The sequence below is a fragment of the Leptonychotes weddellii genome, chromosome 14 (genome assembly GCF_054177405.1).
Source record: "Leptonychotes weddellii isolate Sample4059 chromosome 14, ASM5417740v2, whole genome shotgun sequence".
Taxonomy (NCBI): Eukaryota; Metazoa; Chordata; class Mammalia; order Carnivora; family Phocidae; genus Leptonychotes; species Leptonychotes weddellii.
In genome coordinates this window covers 7,200,491-7,219,310 of record NC_138382.1, presented here as the reverse complement: position 1 = coordinate 7,219,310, position 18,820 = coordinate 7,200,491, and the positions used below count along the sequence as shown (strand labels likewise).

General features: G+C 44.6%; 1 long non-coding RNA gene across 1 annotated transcript in view; it reads right to left on the bottom strand.

Annotated features, from left to right (window-relative positions):
* LOC115937563 (uncharacterized) overlaps positions 1 to 18,820 on the bottom strand; it is a 101,437-nt gene that overhangs the window by 20,608 nt on the left and 62,009 nt on the right. The window contains exon 2 of the long non-coding RNA XR_014139921.1: positions 14,669 to 14,945. This is a non-coding gene — a long non-coding RNA (uncharacterized LOC115937563). The remainder of the gene's footprint in view (positions 1 to 14,668; positions 14,946 to 18,820) is intronic.

The window sequence follows — 18,820 nt, the reverse complement described above, 5'->3', positions numbered from 1 at the left end:
CACCCCCCTTTTTTTAAATCACCTCAGCCACGGTTTTCCTTTCTCCCCTCTGCCAAATTGATGTTATCTTGCTGCATCTGAGGCACCCATGTAAGCAGACAGACGTACTTTTAAAAAAAAATAATAAATTGGGTAACAGAGAGAGACACATCAAGTCTGAAATGGTGTGGCACAAATTCAAGAGCAGAGCCGGCATTTAGAGGAAGGTGAGCCCCCAGGAGGGACTGGCAGCAACCGGGGAGGCTGGAAGAGAAGTGTGCCCCCTATCAGGGCACCCCACAGGGCACATGCATCAGATGGAGTCAGCTAGATGGGGAGGAGCCTTGTCACCCCGTCCTCCAAAGTCCCTGTGGGGGATAAGCCTTGGGACACAGAACAGGACGGGAAGACTGGCGTGGGCTTGAAACACGGCAGATGTCGAGGAGCGATGTAGGTCACCCCCGACTTTCCTTTTTGTGTGACAAACACGAGTGTCTTGATCCCCATGCTCCGGAGTCAGGGATGAAGGTGGCAGAAAGGGGACTGTATTCGTTTCCTAGGGCTGCCCTAGCAGCGTACCACAGGCCGAGGGACATCGAAACTCACTTTCTCACAGTTCTGGAGGCTAAAGTCCAAGACTATGGTGTCGGTTTCTTCCGAGGCCTCTCCTGTTTGCTTGCAGGTGGCCCTCTGGAGGCGTTCCCACATGGGCTTTCCTCAGTGCACCTGCGTGTCTGTCCTATTCTCTTCTTCTTCTAAGGATACCAGTCATACTGGAAGAGGACCCACCCATACATCCCCATTTTATCCTAATTACCTCTTTACAGAGCCAATTTCCCAATGCAGTCACATTCTGAAGTAACGAAGGTTAGGACTTGAATGTATGAATTTGGGGGAGCGGGAGGGCTGTCACAATTCAGTCCCTAAACAAAATGAGTGATAAAGAGGCACACAGTGGCTCAGATGAGTGGCATGCTGGGTCTGTCACCCCTTGGGGGGTGTGGGGGGACACAACCAGTGTGACTTAGCCTGACCACTTTCCGGTCCTGCGGACACTCTCTCCCATAGACACCATGCTGTCTGGCGGAGAGCGCCAATTCTCTGTTCTCAACCCTGAGCAGAGGGAGTTTGCAGATAGATGTCTGCAACGGAGAATGCATCGACTGAGTTCTGCGAGAGTAAGGCTTTCATTCTTCTCAACATTCCCTGCAAAAAACAGCGTGCGGCTGCTTCCCACTTGATCCCAGTAACCCTGGGCTTGCCTGTGTGAGGCGGGGCTCTCTCGGCTTCTCTGGTCTGAGCTGGAGGTTGTGTCTAGACGCTGCGGGCCCTTCGTAGAAACAGCATTCTTGCTGTGGAAACAACATCTCTGGCAAAATCACCAAGCCCCCGCCTGCTAATGCGAATGGGAAGGAAATGTCACATCCATTTAGAAAGGTTGAATTACTTCCAGTGTGGTCCTGTTGCAAAACGGAATCCTTCATTAGGGAAAAACACAGAGCCCCTGACATTTTCTCGGCTACCTACTAAATACCCTCTTTCCAATAATAACTCCTGACATTATAATTTAATCACTTCAGTATTGGGTTTGTTAGATGAGCAAGTAAATCCTCTTCCTGCCTCTCCTGGAATCTCTTTGGGGTGACTTTTTACCTCCCATGCTACCCCCCATCCACACAACGCTGCACACGTAGGCTGCCATCCCTGAAGGTCATACCCATTAGCCACTCGGTTGATTAAGGTTGCGCTCAATTTTATTCTAAATGGAAATTTTTTTCTTGAGATAAAACATAAAATGGATAAAGATGGGCTTCAGATCCAACTTGGAAAGACTTAAGCTTGAAAAATAGAGAATTCAAAGTTACTGAATAAGAGGTGGAGAGTCAGAACATTCTGGTTGTAGCATTCAAGGCCGCTAAGCTCAGGGAAGGGCCAAAGAGGAGGAGCCTGAGTTACAAGTTACAGTACCCCAAACCCGAGGTGACAGCTGAAGGTGGTGAACTCCCCAAAGCTGTGTGAAAATGAAGGACCACGGGAACAAGGGAGGAATCTTCCAGACATAGCCGGTTAAGGGAGGAAAAAAAAAAAAAAAAGCCAGCCAAGGAGGGTATGACAGGGATGTTGGGAAAGATATTAGAGACGAGGACCAGGGCTCTGAAGGTGGACTCTGTGTCAGAAAATCATGGCAGACCCTCTCCACACCCCCTGCTAGGAGGAATGCCAGGGACACACAACAGGGAAGCACACTGAGCAAGCTCCCAGAGGAGAAGATGCTCTCAAGAGAAGCTGTTTGCCTCCCAGCCCCTCTGTGATCTACTCTCTGCCCCGACCAGCTTTCCAGCCTGTCCTTGTTTTGATACTGATCAGGGGAACCACCGTGATGGATGCCCTCACTGAAACTGCTCAGCACCACCACCGGGCTCCCTCTCCCAGTGGGGCGGCGCTGACTTGATGATACGGTCCATGTTGGTGGGAACAAACTGCCAAAGTCTGAAGACATAAAAGTCAATAACCTTGCCTGTCCAGAGAAGAACGGGTGAAGTCAGGACCTACATTCTCCCTCCGCCGCTTACTAAGAAATCAGTACCTTGCCTGTGGGAAGACTATGTTTTTTAGGGCCCAGGGTTGGCATCGGGAGGGAGGGAGGAAAGAGAAAAGGAGGTGGGTGTGCTTCTAGGCATCACGTGCCCACCGCGACTGTGGCCGCCACCCAGATTCTGAGATCGTTTCCTCATCTGTGATAAATCAGGATACTAATGCTTCCTCTGCAGGTTGTAGAGAAGAAAATGCACAAAACTTCTCACAACATGGGGAATGCTTTAAAAAGACAAAGGGCAGCTATTGCTGTCATTAAGAGAAGTGATATTTCCTGACCATATTCTTTGCACCAGGTAGCAGCGTACCTGTTGGCATAAATTACCTCATTTAAGCCCCGTATTGGCATGATGCGGGGGGCATTGTTATCCTGGTTCCAAGAGGTACAGTTATTAGCTCAAGGTCACCTGGCTGGTACGCAGTGGCCCCAGCTGTCACCCCCAGATCGGCTCCTCTCCGAGGCTGCTTCTAGTGGACGACAGGTTTGGCCAGGTTTCAATGGCCTGGGCCAGGTCATTTGGCAGGAACACTGTCATTTCCCTAGACTCTTTTTTTTAAATTTTATTTTACTACGTTATGTTAATCACCATACATTACATCATTAGTTTTTGGTGTAGTGTTTCATGATTCATTGTTTGCATATAACACCCAGTGCTCCATGCAGAACGTGCCCTCCTTAATACCCATCACCAGGCTAACCCATCCCCCCACCCTCTCCCCTCTAGAACTCTCAGTTTGTTTCTCAGAGTCCATCATCTCTCATGGTTCATCTCCTCCTCTGACTTCCCCCCGCCATCATTTTTCCCTTCCTACTATCTTCTCGCTTTCTTTTTTTTCAACATATAATGTATTATTTGTTTCAGAGGTACCGGTCTGTGATTCAACAGTCTTACACAATTCACAGCCCTCACCATAGCACATCCCCTCCCCAATGTCCATCACCCAGCCACCCCATCCCTCCCACCCCCCACCACTCCAGCAACCCTCAGTTTGTTTCCTGAGATTAAGAATTCCTCATATCAGTGAGTTCATATGATACATGTCTTTCTCTGATTGACTTATTTCGCTCAGCATAACACCCTCTAGTTCCACCCACGTCATTGCAAATGGCAAGATTTCGGTTTTTTGATGGCTGCATAATATTCCATTGTATAAACATACCACATCTTCTTTATCCATTCATCTGTTGATGGGTATCTTGGCTCTTTCCATAGTTTGGCTATTGTGGACATTGCTGCTATAAACATTGGGGTGCACGTACCCCTTCGGATCCCTACATTTGTATCTTTGGGGTAAACACCCAGTAGCATTTCCCTAGACTCTTACATACAGCCTCCCTGTTACTGAGCTGGTCCTGGAGGTGTTGCTCTGGAGATGGTCTAGGTCACCACACGATTTCAGCGGCACCTCTCAGGAGCTTGGATGCATCAGGTTCTGCTCTCCTTACTAAATACTGCTTTTAAGTTGTTCCACTGACAACTCAGAGTTCCTTCCCCTTGGATTCATGAACAATCAGTACCAGTTTCTTAAGCCACACATCTGCCCTCCTGCACAGACAGACACACACACACATACACACACACGGAAAGAGCAAATGGGGTCCTGGGTGTATTTGTTTCTATGTGTGTGTGAATGTCTGCAGCTTAACTTGTTCCCTTTCAACACCAAATTCATGACCTACATTTGGAATCCTTCCCAGGGTGAGGAGGCCCCCTCACCCTTCATGATTTCTTTGCATAACTAACGTATGTCTTTGTAACCTTATCAGAACCATCCTCCTGTTCTTCAGTAGCAGACAACTGTTCATTTCCTACCTGTGAAGTTACCCAGTTGTTCTTTCAAAATCCACTGAAAGCTTGCCTCCTTTGCTTAAAATGGCAAAAAAAAATTTTGTTTTTTGCAATTAAGGTACTAAATTTACAAAAATAAATCATAACCCCAGAGAAGTCCGATTTTGAACCCAGGCCCCTGATGTTAGAGCCCTGCTCACACCCACCCATGCCAGCTAAGTACCATTTGAAACAGTAATGATTAGAAAGTAGACTAGCAGTTACCAGGGCTGGGGAAGGGAGATTGGGAGTTAATGCTTGATGGGTCCAGGGTTTTAGTTTGGGAAGACAACAAAGTTCTGGAAATGGATAATGGGGATAGTTTGCCCAACATCACGAATGTGCTACATGCCACTGAATTGTGCATTTAAAAGTGGTTAAAATAGGGGCGCCTGACTGGCTCAGTCAGTGGAACATGTGATGCTCGATCTCAAGGTCATAAGTTCAAGCCGCATGTTAGTTATAGAGCTTACTTAAAAAAAAAAAAAAATCTGGGGCACTTGGGTGGCTCAACCAGTATAGCATCTGCCTTTGACTCAGGTCATGATCCCAGGGTCCTGAGATCCAGCCTCACATTGGGCTCCCTACTCAGTGGGGAGTCTGCTTCTCCCTCTGCCCATCCCCCCCTACTCCTGCTCTCTTTCTCTCTCTCTCTCAAATAAAATCTTTTTTTTTTTTAAAGATTTTTATTTATTTATTTGACAGAGAGAGTGAGTTAGCGAGAACAGGAACACACGCAGGGGGAGTGGGAGAGGCAGAAGCAGGCTTTTTGCCGAGCAGGGAGCCCGATGCGGAGCTCAATCCCCGGACCCTGGGATCATGACCTGAGCCGAAGGCTCAGCGACTGAGCCACCCAGGCGCCCCAATAAAATCTTTTTTTAAAAACACTTTTTTTTAAAAAAGTGTTTAAAACAGTTTTATGTTATGCATATTTTTCCATAATTAAAAAAGAAGAAGAGAAACAAATAGTGGTGACTAGTTGTATTGCAACTCCCATTTAACTCTGCCAAGCCTTGGTTTCCGCAGTGGTGGGAGCAGTAAGCCCTTCCTCAGAACAATTGCTGTGGCATGAAGCCCTACCATGTGGAATGCACACAGCCCCATGCGTGGCCCACTCAAGTTCAGCCTAGTGTCCTTCCCTTTGCTTTGCCCACCACTGACACCTTCACTCATTTACTCCTCAGGCACAGCTCGAGGGGTCGGGGAATGTGTGCCCGAAATGAGATGCTTGTCTGCTATTTAAAAGTGGTAGCAGGTTGCACATTGCCAGCACTTAATAGGTGCCTAATGAATGTTTGTACAACTAAATTAGATTGAATAGCTAAACCGCAAGGAATGATAAAAGGCAGCCAATGCCCTATTCTGAGGCGGTTCCATGTATCAGGATCTCTTAATTCACAGGGGATATAAACAATATTTGTTGTTGATGAGGCAACTCTGTGGTTCACTTGATTTCACTCCAGACTTAGACTATTTTTTAAAAGCTGCCTTTTTATGTGCAGTTTTACTATCTTGAACAACTGGAACCAAAGGAAATGGGCATTTGGGGAACCATCTATAATAAAGGAAATGACAGTAATAGGTACAAGAAGCAAATTCACAGGGTAAAGCTACTTAATCCCCAGTTGGGGATGTACACTGAAATCTGAAAAATGGAAATAGGCATTAATTGGATCCACCTTTCATTTTTAAGTTTACACAGAGTCTATATAGGCATGAGCATTATAATTAGGTGATTTCCATTATACTGCTTTTAAATTCAGAACAAGGAGCATAAAACTTTATGCCACCAATCTACAACTTCTTAAAGTACACAGTCATTTCATTTCACATTTGGTTATGTTCGGTGACAGAACAAGAGACAAGGGCAATGAGAAATCATAGAGGGAAGAGACATATGCACGCAGAGAGGAAGAAGGGCAGAGAAAACCTAGCGTGATTAAAACTTCTCTGTTGGTTCTGAGGGAAATTCAAGAGGAAACTACTTTTGTCACAGCCTTCTGTTACCATTGCCCTCTGTCACTGTCACTTGATGTCCACCTGTTCTCTGTCCCTGAGAAAGGCTTCACCATTCACCTGGACACTCAAGGGGGAACCTCTTGCATCCCAGAGACCCCGATCCCCTCCACAACTGCTGTGTTTCACTGCTTCTCATACCTGCACATGTTACAGACCGAACTGCCCACCTGTCTCTCTACGGGCACTACTCACGTGCAGGCTACTCTCTCTCACCTGGATGGGAAAAGTGTTGCACATCAGCTCTTTGAACCCTATACCATAATCTATGCTCCTGGGAGTGAATTCTCAATGGCAAACCTAGTTGTCCTGGCTGAGAGTCTTTAGTGTCCAGGAACAGAAACTCACACAAACAGGCTTAAGCTCTAAGTAGGGAATTGTATAACACATACAATATGGTAGAGTTTTCTTCTCCTTCAAGACCTGTCTCCTATTTTGCAAAGTTCAGTGGTATTGTCTGGGGGAGAAGAGGGGGAGCAACTTCTAGGACTGGTAAAGGGAAGCAGAAATCAAAAAGGCAACGTGACCCCAAGCAGTGAACATCTGATCCTGAGCAGGACACTTGGAGACAGCTGGGGTTCTGGCAAACCTCCAAGGCTGAAATAGCCACAGTCCAGGTTGGCCATGGGGGAATGGCCTCTTAGCTGAGCAGGGTACAAACTGCAATCCCTCCCATGATGAAGAGCCACGATGTCTGGATAGAGCATCTGCACCAGGGGCCCCACCCAGCCACATCACTGAGGATAAGACTGGCCATGAGAGGGAGAGTCTGCCAGACAAGAGGGGAAACAGCGAGCCCCCATGCTGCAAGACAAGAGCAAGGAAGCTGCCTTTCTGGACACTGGTAAACATCTAGAAATGTCTGGACATCTAAGGGGAAGAAGGTGGCAGAACTACTAGAGAGACAGAGAGTGGACTTCCTGCAATTTAGGGAATGTGGGTGAGACTGTTTGATTGCTTGTGTCAAGTGTTGGCATGGCCCAGTCAGCTACAGTCAGGAAGATGCCATGAGGTAGTTACAGCGCAGCTGCTGGTGAGTAGAAGGGTGGAGGTCATCAGATGAAGGGGATGCAGTCTATGACAACATCCAGAATAACAACCACATCCATCTCTCCCTGAAACCTTCCAATCCCCATCCCATGAGCTACACCAATAGTTCTCATACTGTAGCCACCCAAAGAGTCACCTGCAGAGTATTAAAACACAGATTCCTGGGCCCCACTCCTGAGATTCCGATCTGATAGTGTGGCTAAGACCAGAGAATTTGCATTTCCATGGACCACAACACTTGGTAGTGCTCATCTGTAGGATATAGTCCAAGGTTTGGAACATGATCAAATAGGTCTCCACACCTGGTTCTGACACCCTCTTTAGTATTGGCTGTCACCACCCCATCATTCACTTCATGGTCTGGCACCCAGCGCATGTAGCCTTGGTGTTGGGAAAGCACTAGAAGAATTTGGTTCCAAGGCTCTGTCTGCTCTTCTTCCAACCCCCCCTCAATTTCTCCCAAAGGAGGAAGAGTTGCTTTGAGCTGGACTGACTCCAGAATATTTATCAGGCCATATTTGCTAGCCGGTGTGTGTCTCTCTCTTCTGTCTATTCCATGTTGAAGGGTCAAGACCCACCTCATCATGGGGAGAGGTCTGGTCAGACTGCTCAGTCTCATTCTCCCTCCCTTCCACTTAGGCATCAGAAGTGGTAGGTGGGCCTTTAGGAAGGACAGGCCTGACTCCTTTGTTTTCAGTATCTCTGCAACTCTCCATGTTTCTCTCCCTCTCTCTCTCCTGCATTTCACACTACCAGCCGGTCTAGTATGATCCACAACATTCAGATTTGCACAAAAAAGCAAGATAGAGGATTCTCAGGCTTTGAGCTAGGACACGTGCTCCCATCCATCTTACCAAGTTTCCAGTATTGGAATTTGGAGGAAAAACCCAACCAACAATCAATAATTAAAATGCTAATTTTCCAGAGTCATTGTTCTTTATTGCAAGGGCCATGCATCTACCTCATCAGGAGGATAGAATTCAGTGTTCCTGGATCCCCTGGCCTCTATGCCATCACAGTATTAACAAAACCGCACCCCTATTCCTTACAGGGCCCATCTCATAGCCTGGTGGAAAAGCCTGGGCCCAGGCTATTGGTAGTCATGTGTCTATTCCGAGCCCTCCCCCCTAACAGTTCCTGTGCCTTCTTTCTTCCAGGGTCCAATGGGGATTTCAACTCCCCCTCAAAGGGTTGTTGGGAGGTGTGAGAAAAACTTTTCAAGTATTTTTTTTTTAAAGATTTTATTTATTTATTTGACAGAGAGAGACACAGCAAGAGAGGGAATACAAGCAGGGGGAGTGGGAGAGGGAGAAGCAGGCCTCCCGCAGAGCAGGGAGCCCGATGCGGGGCTCGATCCCAGGACCCTGGCTGGGATCATGACCTGAGCCGAAGGCAGACGCTTAACGACTGAGCCACCCAGGCACCCCAAAACTTTTTAAGTATTTTGACAAGTATGAGACCTCAGCCATCTCTGCTATGGTCTCATCCTTTTCAAGGAGCACTGAGCCTGAGTCTAAGTGCTTAGCACAAAACTCACAGTCTGGTTGCTCCTTCTTGGTCAAGTACCTATTCTTATCCTCATGACCTTCTTCCAAGGCAAGAAAGTCAAATCCGGAGCCCAGTGATTTTCATCCTCTGTTCATATTGTTTTCCTCAGTATGGCAAAACGTTAGCCATTTATCTTCAACCCCTAACCTAAAACAGGACTGGTCTCTGTCTGCTTAGTCCAAAATGTGTGAACCAAGGATCCCTGCCTTCTGGACACGTGGCAAGTAGGAATTCGCCGATGACGATATGTTACCGACTATATAATGAGACCTTCTTACAGCTGACTAGTCAGCTTTAAATCTATTCTGGGGTGGAGCAGTAGGGATACCATCCAAACATCCTCTTGGATTCACAGCTGTCTCAACAAGCACATTTCAACAACCTCCTTTGTTGCCTCTTCTTGTCTGCCAGTCCCCACGTTGCTACTTCCTGTGTGGTCACATGGTACTTCATGAGGCTACGAGCCCCGATACATACCCCACAAGCCTTTCTACAAAGAAAGGTTGATACACGCCGGCTCAGTGTTAACAGTTTCCCATCAGGGTGGGCTCACCTTGTAGCAGCCTCCACTTCACGATCCAGTGCAAACTGAAAAGGCGGGAGTGGGCCCCAGATTGGACAGAAACTAGCTTTTATAATATACTGGACACTCACAGCCTTCGTCTTATCTCAACTTCAAAACCACCATGCAATTTGGGCAATGTTAGCCCTTTTTATCAGATAAGGAAACAAAAAAGGGAGAGGTTAAGCAACCTTGACTTAGTTGGTCACACGGTGTCAGAAACCGGAATTCAAATTGACAGGTATGATCGATCGCAGGGTCATTTGTCAAGATAGGAGTACAGAGGCATCCTTTGTTGTATGTTTAAGCACAACAGCAAAACAACCAACAAACCTTGCATCCCTAAGTCACAGGTATGCCTGTTTGTCCCATCTGTCTCTCATCAGCTTCTTCAGAAACCGTGACTTCCAAACCTTCACAACAACAACATTCCTTATGTCCACCACCTCCAAGGTCCTACACTTTGAACATGTTGTTGTCTACTCTCTTTCTGTCTTGGAACTGGGCAGGGACTCTTCCTCCGGCACACTGACCCAGCAGTACCTGCCATCCATAGCATTAAAAAAGCAGAGGAGTGGAGAACTGAGCATTGAAATTCTATCACGAAACAGTGTTAATGAACGCTGATCACAGGACTGTGGCTGGGGGGTATGAGTTGAAAGGATAATGCAAATAAATTCCTAAAATCATTCACCCATATTCTTATGAAATAGTTGACAAAGCAGAGACTCAAGTGATTTAAACTGACATGCTGCAATTGTCCAGCAAACTATTCCAAAAACAGGTTTTCATGAAAAAAGAGGTCATAGATAATGGGACTGAACAGAATCTGGGACAGAGGCATTCCAAAAACCCAGCTTAGTCCCCGAAACTCATCAATCCCACTGCCATCTGCCATGGCATCCTCATCTCCAAGCCACGGTTCCCATATCTAGCTGTGAATGAGCATCTTCCCCAGAGCTTTTAAAAATGCAGATTCTCGGGGCGCCTGGGTGGCTCAGTCGTTAAGCGTCTGCCTTCTGCTCGGGTCCTGATCCCAGGGTCCTGGGATCGAGCCCCGCATCGGGCTCCCTGCTCGACGGGAAGCCTGTTTCTCCCTCTCCCTCTCCCCCTACTTGTGATCCTGCTCTCACTGTGTCTCTCTGTTAAATAAATAAAATCTTTAAAAATAAATAAATAAATAAATAAATAAATAAATAAATAAATAAAAATGCAGATTCTCAGATCTTGTGTCAGATCTAAAGAATAAGAATCCTTGCAGGATTCAATACCTAGGAATTGGTATTTAGTTGACTTTTAATTATGTATTATTAGTTGTTTCTAATGAAGCTAGTCATTCCAGGAACCAGCTGTTTTAATGGACACTGGCCCACAAGGCAACTTTCTGGATGAAAAAAAAAAAGTCCTCTGCAATTTACATCAGACTTCCTTGCTGTTTGAAATGCTTCTGGGAGGTCTGAAGACGTCTTCCGTGGCGTGAAAGCATGAGCTCCTTAGTACAACCCACTTCTGCTACCAAGTCCCATGAGCCACTTGTTTTTTTGTTGTTTTTTTTTTAAAAGATTTTATTTATTTGACAGTGAGAGAGGGAACACAAGCAGGGGGAGTGGGAGAGGGAGAAGCAGGCTTCCCGCTGAGCAGGGAGCCCGACGCGGGGCTCGATCTCAGGACCCTGGGATCCTGACCTGAGCCGAAGGCAGACGCTTAACGACTGAGCCACTCAGGTGCCCCACCACTTGTTTATTTTTAAACATCTTCTCCATGTAAGGAAATGCCAATAATTTTGTAGCATAGTATTTCAATTTGTATTCTGGACCACAAAGGAGGCAACACTCTGCTGACAGACCTATCACATTCCCATGGAGACACTTATATGAAGGGAAAGTGGGATCCCCACACCAGCTTTCCAAAAAGCTTCTCTCTATTCACAAGCAGGTGTCACAGCTAAAGCTCAAACCCTGGCTGAGATCAGCAATAAAAGAAGGACCGTGAGCCATTTAATACACTTCCTATTCCCAAAGCTAGGTTTTTGCTTAAGTAAGCAAAGGCTTCTGGCTGGCTCTTCTTTGTGGGATAGTTACATCAAATAATATTTGCATAGCACTTTACAGGTTCCAAATCACTCTCCCTTTCAATACGATCTTGCCTAATGATCAGAATAACCCAGAGAAGTAGGTGTTACTTCTTCCATTTAACCCACAAAGGCTGAGGCTCAGATGAGCCTACTCAAGGTCACACAGCTAGGAAATGGAAAAACAGGATTCGGAACTAGGTCTTTTGATTTCAAGTCTTGTCGGGCATCAGTCCCACTTTCTAGGCCTAACAAGTACTGTTGAATGAGTAAATGAAATGGGGATGGACAGATGGATGGGTGATCCTCTATGAAACAAACAGAATAGTAGAGATTCAAACTAACTTTAGTTTAAGATATAACCCACACAGGCGTCAGCACCTAAACAAAAACTCAGCATTGGAAATGGGTAGCCAAGCAGAAACCTGCGGTGTGAATTTGCTAGTTGATCTTCTCTCAATAGAACATTTGTCAGGAATTTCTCTTCTGAGCTGTCACATAGGTAGAACAACATGGCCGAGGCTCTGCAACCAGGTAGCCCGAGTGTGAATCCCAGCTCTGCTGTTTACTAGCTGTGCAACCAAGGACATGTTACTTGATTTCTTTGTACCTCAGTTTCTTTGTCCACCAAATGGGAATAATAGTCATACATAACCTATGGAGTTTGCTGAGGAATTTAGAAATTAGATCTATGTAATGTACATAGTTGTACATTGAGTCGTCCCTGGCTCACTGTAAGTTTTCAGGTGCCTCTTTCATACTAGTAGAAATATCTGCTCATAAATTATTATGTCTCACCTGTAATGTTGTGGATTACTCACTAGATTTTAGGTTTTAGTTCAGGGCTGGTTTTGTACTCTCGCACGTGGAGATCTGCAACCCTGACATGCAGCTGCCCTAGGGGAGGAAGAAGGGAATTCACACTTGCAGAGGGAGTTGTGTGTGCCAGGTACCAGTGAGACCATTTACACGCACCATCCCACTTGATTCTTGCACCACCCCACAAAGCAGCTACCGTGGCCCCTGTTTCATAGATGAGAAAATCCAGGGTTCCAAGATTTGCATAAACCCTACCTGGTAAGTAGAACAGAAGATGAGACCCAAGTCCTCCTCGTTCCCAAGCCCTCGTTTTTTCAGACTATCTCTTGTTCAATACAGATATGAATGCTGTCCTTACTCAACTCAAACCACAACCCCATGCCTTCTCCCAAATCATGCAAAATGTCTCAATTTAACTCCAGTCCCAGGACAGCTCCCCACGGCCTGGAGGGACCACCACTCGGCAACATCAAACAGCATAGGAAGATCAACCACCTCATCCCTCATAGTATGAAATCAGTAAGACAGTTGATAAATTTTACCCTAAATACTAGTGCATATAGGTATGTTGTTCTGTTTTGAATGGTAATAATTTCAATGGCCTAAAGCAAGCTGAGGTTAATCCCGAAGCTAGGAGTAAATGTTTAACTGATTTTGTTCTGTGCTACAAATAACGTCTGTGAATATCATATCTGTATATATCTGAACCAAGTTGTGTGCAGAGAGGTTAATAGGACTATATTTACGGAATACAATTTTTACAACTGAAATTCACATTTTAACAAGGAAAGAAAGAAACAAAACCAAAGAGCATAGGAAGATCAACCACCCCGTCAAGCCACCATCAAACCAACACTTTCACTCAACAACAAAGGTGTGTCATGTGTTACAGTATGCAGAACACTGAGGCCGACAACAATTCTCACTTAGAAGGGGACTGTGATGATTGGGTTCTAGCAGCTCTTGCCACAGGGCAAACACTCAGCTGCCAGCAATAAAAGGCAGTGGAGCATAAGATTTAAGAGCATGGACTTTGGGGATGATTGTGTTCAAATCCAGACTATGTCACTTACTAGTGGTGTGACTTTGGGCAAGTTATTGAACCTCTCTGTACCACAGATGCTCTCCTGTGAACTGGTATTAACAAAAGTGCATACTTCCGGGCGCCTGGGTGGCTCAGTTGGTTGGGCGACTGCCTTCGGCTCGGGTCATGATCCTGGAGTCCCAGGATCGAGTCCCGCATCGGGCTCCCTGCTCAGCGGGGAGTCTGCTTCTCCCTCTGACCCTCCCCCCTCTCATGCTCTCTCCCTCTCTCATTCTCTCTCTCAAATAAATAAATAAAATCTTTAAAAAAAAAAAAAGTGCATACTTCCAAGGGTGGTTGGGGGATTAGAAGAGCTGATATAAATGAAGCCTTAGAACAGTGCCTGGAACCCAGTAACTGGTATATAACTGGCTGCTTTTATTGTTACTATTAAGAGAATCCGGGGTTGTCATTGGAGAGGAAAAGGGTTGGTGACACAAGGAGAACCATTTACATAAACCACTCATGGGGTTTTATACCGATGCAACATTTTTTGGAGGTGATTGGGCAATACCCAACAGCATTTTAAATGTTTGTGTCTTCGTGTCTTCTGATTTATCATTTCCGTGCAGAGAATGTAAACTGTATCTGTAACTACAGACATACTAGCACAGATACGAGTGTATCCGTGTGTTGAGGGAATCAACTAAGAGTAGCGAGAACTCTCTGACCCTATAAGGATATTCTATCAGAAACCTAGGATCAGTCCTCCAGAACACCACACCATCCTTCAGGGGAAAAGTATCAGAAAATCCCCTTAAAATCAGAACAGGACAAGGATACCCACTATCATTATTTCTAGTCATTGTCATACCGAAGACCAAGCCATCTGCACTAAGGGGAAAAATAAATAAAGAATGGAAAGAAAGCCAACAAGCTGCTTTAAGTGCATGAAAAATGATGGTCTACATAAAACTCATTAAAATCTACAGAAACCTTACTATTAATGCAATTAGTAAGAGAGCTTAACAAGGTAGCTGGCAATGTAAAAAGTCATTTGCATTCTGCAAACCAAAAATATAGTTTTTAAGAAGGTGTACTCGTTATGTATTATTCCACAATGAATTATTCCAAAACTTAGTGTCTTAAAACAATAAACCTTTATCATCTCTTACCTCTTACGGTATTGAGGATTAGGAATGTGGGAGTGGCTCAGCTGGATGATTCTGGCTCAGGATCTCTAATGAGGTTGCAGGTTCATGGTGGAGGCTGGGGGCTGGAGTCATCTGAATCCTTGACTGGAGCTGGAGGATCTCCTTCCAAGATGGCCTGCTCATAGGGATGGAGGCTGCAGGCCTCAACCAGGTTTCAGTTCCCTTCATTTGGACCTCTCTCTAAGACTGCAGGAATATTCTCATGACATGATAACTGCCTTCCTGCACAGAGAATGATCTGAAAAAGAGCAAGGAAGAAGCCTTTATGATCTAGTCTCTGAATTTCTCCTGCTTTATTTTTTCCACAGTACTAAGTCTCTAAGTCCATCTCACACCTAGTAAGAGTGAGTTAAACTCCACCTTTTAAAGGGAGGCATTTCAAAGAATGTGTGAACATACTTTAAAGCCACCAGAGACATCATACATAATAGCAGAAAAATCTAAGTTACTTAGGAGTAAACCTAGTGACAGATGTTCAAAACCTTAAAGAGAAAAAATTAAAACTTTAGTGAAAGACCCTTTTAAGTTTTTATTTAGATTCCAGTTGGGGGGGCGGAGCAAGATGGCGGAGGAGTAGGAGACCTGGATTTCGTCTGGTCTCAGGAATTCAGCTGGATAGGGATCAAACCATTCTGAACACCTACAAACTCAACAGGGGATCGAAGAAAAGAATAGCAACAACTCTCTGAACAGAAAAGCGACAACTTTCTGGAAGCAGGTACCTAACAAGCGGCAGATCCGGGGAGACTCCCCTTCCTCCCCCGGGAGGAGCGGCGCGGAAGCGAACCCTAAGGATCTGCTGGGTTTGGAGACTCCACCTGGGGTCGGGTGCCAGAGATAGAAATGCGCAGTCACAGGCCGGGTGAGCACGGAGTGCGGCCAGAGACCGGGGAGACGGGAGTGACTGACGGCTTTTCTCTGGGGGCTCACTGAGGAGCGGGGCCCCGAGTTCTCGGCTCCTCCGGGGCGGAGATTGGGAGGCCGCCATTTTCACTCTCCGCCTCCAAAGCTGTACGGAAAGCTCGCAGGGAACAAAAGCCCCGGAGAGCAAACCCCAGCAGATTACTTAGCCGGGAGGGGGCAAGGGCGGGGCAATTCCGCCTCCGGCAGAGACATTTGGAAACCACGGCAACAGGCCCCTCCCCAGAAGATCAGCGAGAACAGCCGGCCAAGACCAAGTTTACCGATCAATGAGAACGGCAGAACTCCAGCGCTAGGGAAATACTGCACATGGAATTCACGGCTTTTTTACCATGATTCTTTAGTCTTTCAAAGTTAATTTTTTTTAACTGTATTTTTTTTTTGAATTTTTTTTTTCCCTTTTTCAACCAACCTCTTATCAATCCCTTTTTAAGAAAACATTTTTATTTTTCATTTTTAGAGTCATATTCTATCCCTTCATAGTAGTCACCCTTATTTTTGGCATATATATATTTAAGTTGTTCTCTCTTTAAAATTTTGAGATACAGTTTCTTCTAACAGATCAAAATATACCCTAAATCTCTAGTGTATGGCTTTGTTCTAGTCTCCTGCCCGATCACATTCTCTCCTTTTTTTTTTTAAACCTCTTCTTTCTTATTTCAAACAACTTCTTATCAATTCCTTTTATAAAATTTTTATAATTTTCATCTTTGCAGTCATATTCCATCCCTTCAACGTATCAACCCTTATTTTTGTACATATATAAGTTTTTCTTTAAAATTTTGGGAGGCACTTTCTTCTAACAGACCAAAATACACCCCGAATCTAGTGTGTGGCACTGACCTATGCACCAGCCTGAGCATATTTGATCATATTCTGGTTTTTTGTTGTTTTGTTCTGTTTTTGTTTGTTTTTAACTTTTTCTTTTTTCTTTCTTTCCCTTTATTTTCCCCTGGTTTCAGGTCTTTTCTGATTTGTTTAGAGTATATTTTCTGGGGACATTGTTACCCTGTTAGCATTTTGTTCTCTCATTCATCTATTCTCCTCTGGACAAAATGACAAGACAGAAAAAATCACCTCAACAAAAAGAACAAGAGGTAGTACTGACTGTCAGGGACCTAATCAATACGGACATTAGTAAGATGTTGGACCTAGAGTTCAGAATCAGGATTTTAAAGATACTAGCTGGGCTTGAAAAAGCATGAAAGTTATTAGAGAAACCCTTTCTGGAGAAATAAAAGAACTAAAATCTAACCAAGTTGAAATCAAAAAGGCTATTAATGAGGTGCAATAAAAAATGGGGGCACTAACTGCTAGGATAAATGAGGCAGAAGAGAGAATCAGTGATATAGAAGACCAAATGATGGAAAATAAAGAAGCTGGGAAAAAGAGATAAACAACTACTGGATCACGAGGGCAGAATTCAAGAGATAAGCGATACCATAAGACAAAACAACATTAGAATAATTGGGATCCCAGAAGAAGAAGAAAGAGAGAGGGGGGCAGAAGGTATATTGGAGCAAATCATAGCAGAGAAGTTCCCTAATTTGGGGAAGGAAACACGCATCAAAATCCAGGAGGCACAGAGAGCCCCTCTCAAAATCAATAAAAATAGGTCAAGACCCGAACATCTAATAGTAAAACTTACGAGTCTCAGAGACAAAGAGAAAATCCTGAAAGCAGCTCAGGACAAGAGATCTGTAACCTACAATGGCAGAAACATTAGATTGGCAACAGACCTATCCACAGAGACCTGGCAGGCCAGAAAGGACTGGCAGGATACATTCAGAGCACTAAATGAGAAAAATATGCAGCCAAGAATACTATATCCAGCTAGGCTGTCATTGAAAATAGAAGGAGAGATAAAAAGCTTCCAGGACAAACAAAAACTAAAGGAATTTGCAAACATGAAACCAGCCCTACAAGAAATATTGAAAGGGGTCCTCTAATCAAAGAGAGAGCCTAAAAGCAACATAGACCGGAAAGGAACACAGACAATATACAGTAACAGTCACCTTACAGGCAATACAATGGCACTAAATTCCTATCTTTCAATAGTTATCCTGAATGTAAATGGGCTAAATGCCCAAATCAAAAGACATAGGCTATCAGATTGGATTAAAAAACAAGATCCATCGATATGCTGCAAGAGACTCATTTTAGACCCAAAGACACTCCCAGATTGAAAGTGAGGGGGTGGAAACCCATTTACCACGCTAATGGACACCAAAAGAAAGCTGGGGTGGCAATCCTTATATCAGACAAATTAGATTTTAAACCAAAGACTGTAATAAGAGATGAGGAAGGACACTATATCCTATTTAAAGGGTCTATCCAACAAGAAGATCTAACATTTGTAAATATCTATGCCCCTAACATGGGAGCAGCCAATTATATAAGGCAATTAATAACAAAAGCAAAGAAACACATCGACAACAATACAATAATAGTGGGGGACTTTAACACCCCCCTCACTGAAACGGACAGATCGTCTAAGCAAAGATCAACAAGGAAATAAAGACTTTAAATGACACACTGGACCAGATGGACTTCATAGACATATTCAGAACATTCCATCCCAAAGCAACAGAATATATATTCTTCTCTAGTGCCCATGGATGATTCTCCAGAATAGATCCCATCCTCGGTCATAAATCAGGTCTCAACCAGTACCAAAAGATTGGGATCATTCCCTGCCTATTTTCAGACCACAATGCTTTGAAACTAGAACTCAATCACAAGAGGAAAGTCGGAAAGAACTCAAATACATGGAGGCTAAAGAGCATCCTACTAAAGAATGAATGGGTCAACCAGGAAATTAAAGAAGAATTTAAAAAATTCATGGAAGCCAATGAAAATGAAAACACAACTGTTCAAAATCTCTGGGATGCAGCAAAGGCAGTCCTAAGAGGAAAGTATATAGCAATACAAGCCTTTCTCAAGAAACAAGAGGTCTCAAGTACACAACCTAACCCTACACCTAAAGGAGCTAGAGAAAAAAACAGCAAATACAGTCTAAACCCAGCAGGAGAAGAGAAATAATAAAGATCAGAGCAGAAACCAATGAAATAGAAACCAAAAGAACAGTAGAACAGATCAACGAAACTAGGAGCTGGTTCTTTGAAAGAATTAACAAGATTGATAAACCCCTGGCCAGACTTAGCAAAAAGAAAAATGACCCAAATCAACAAA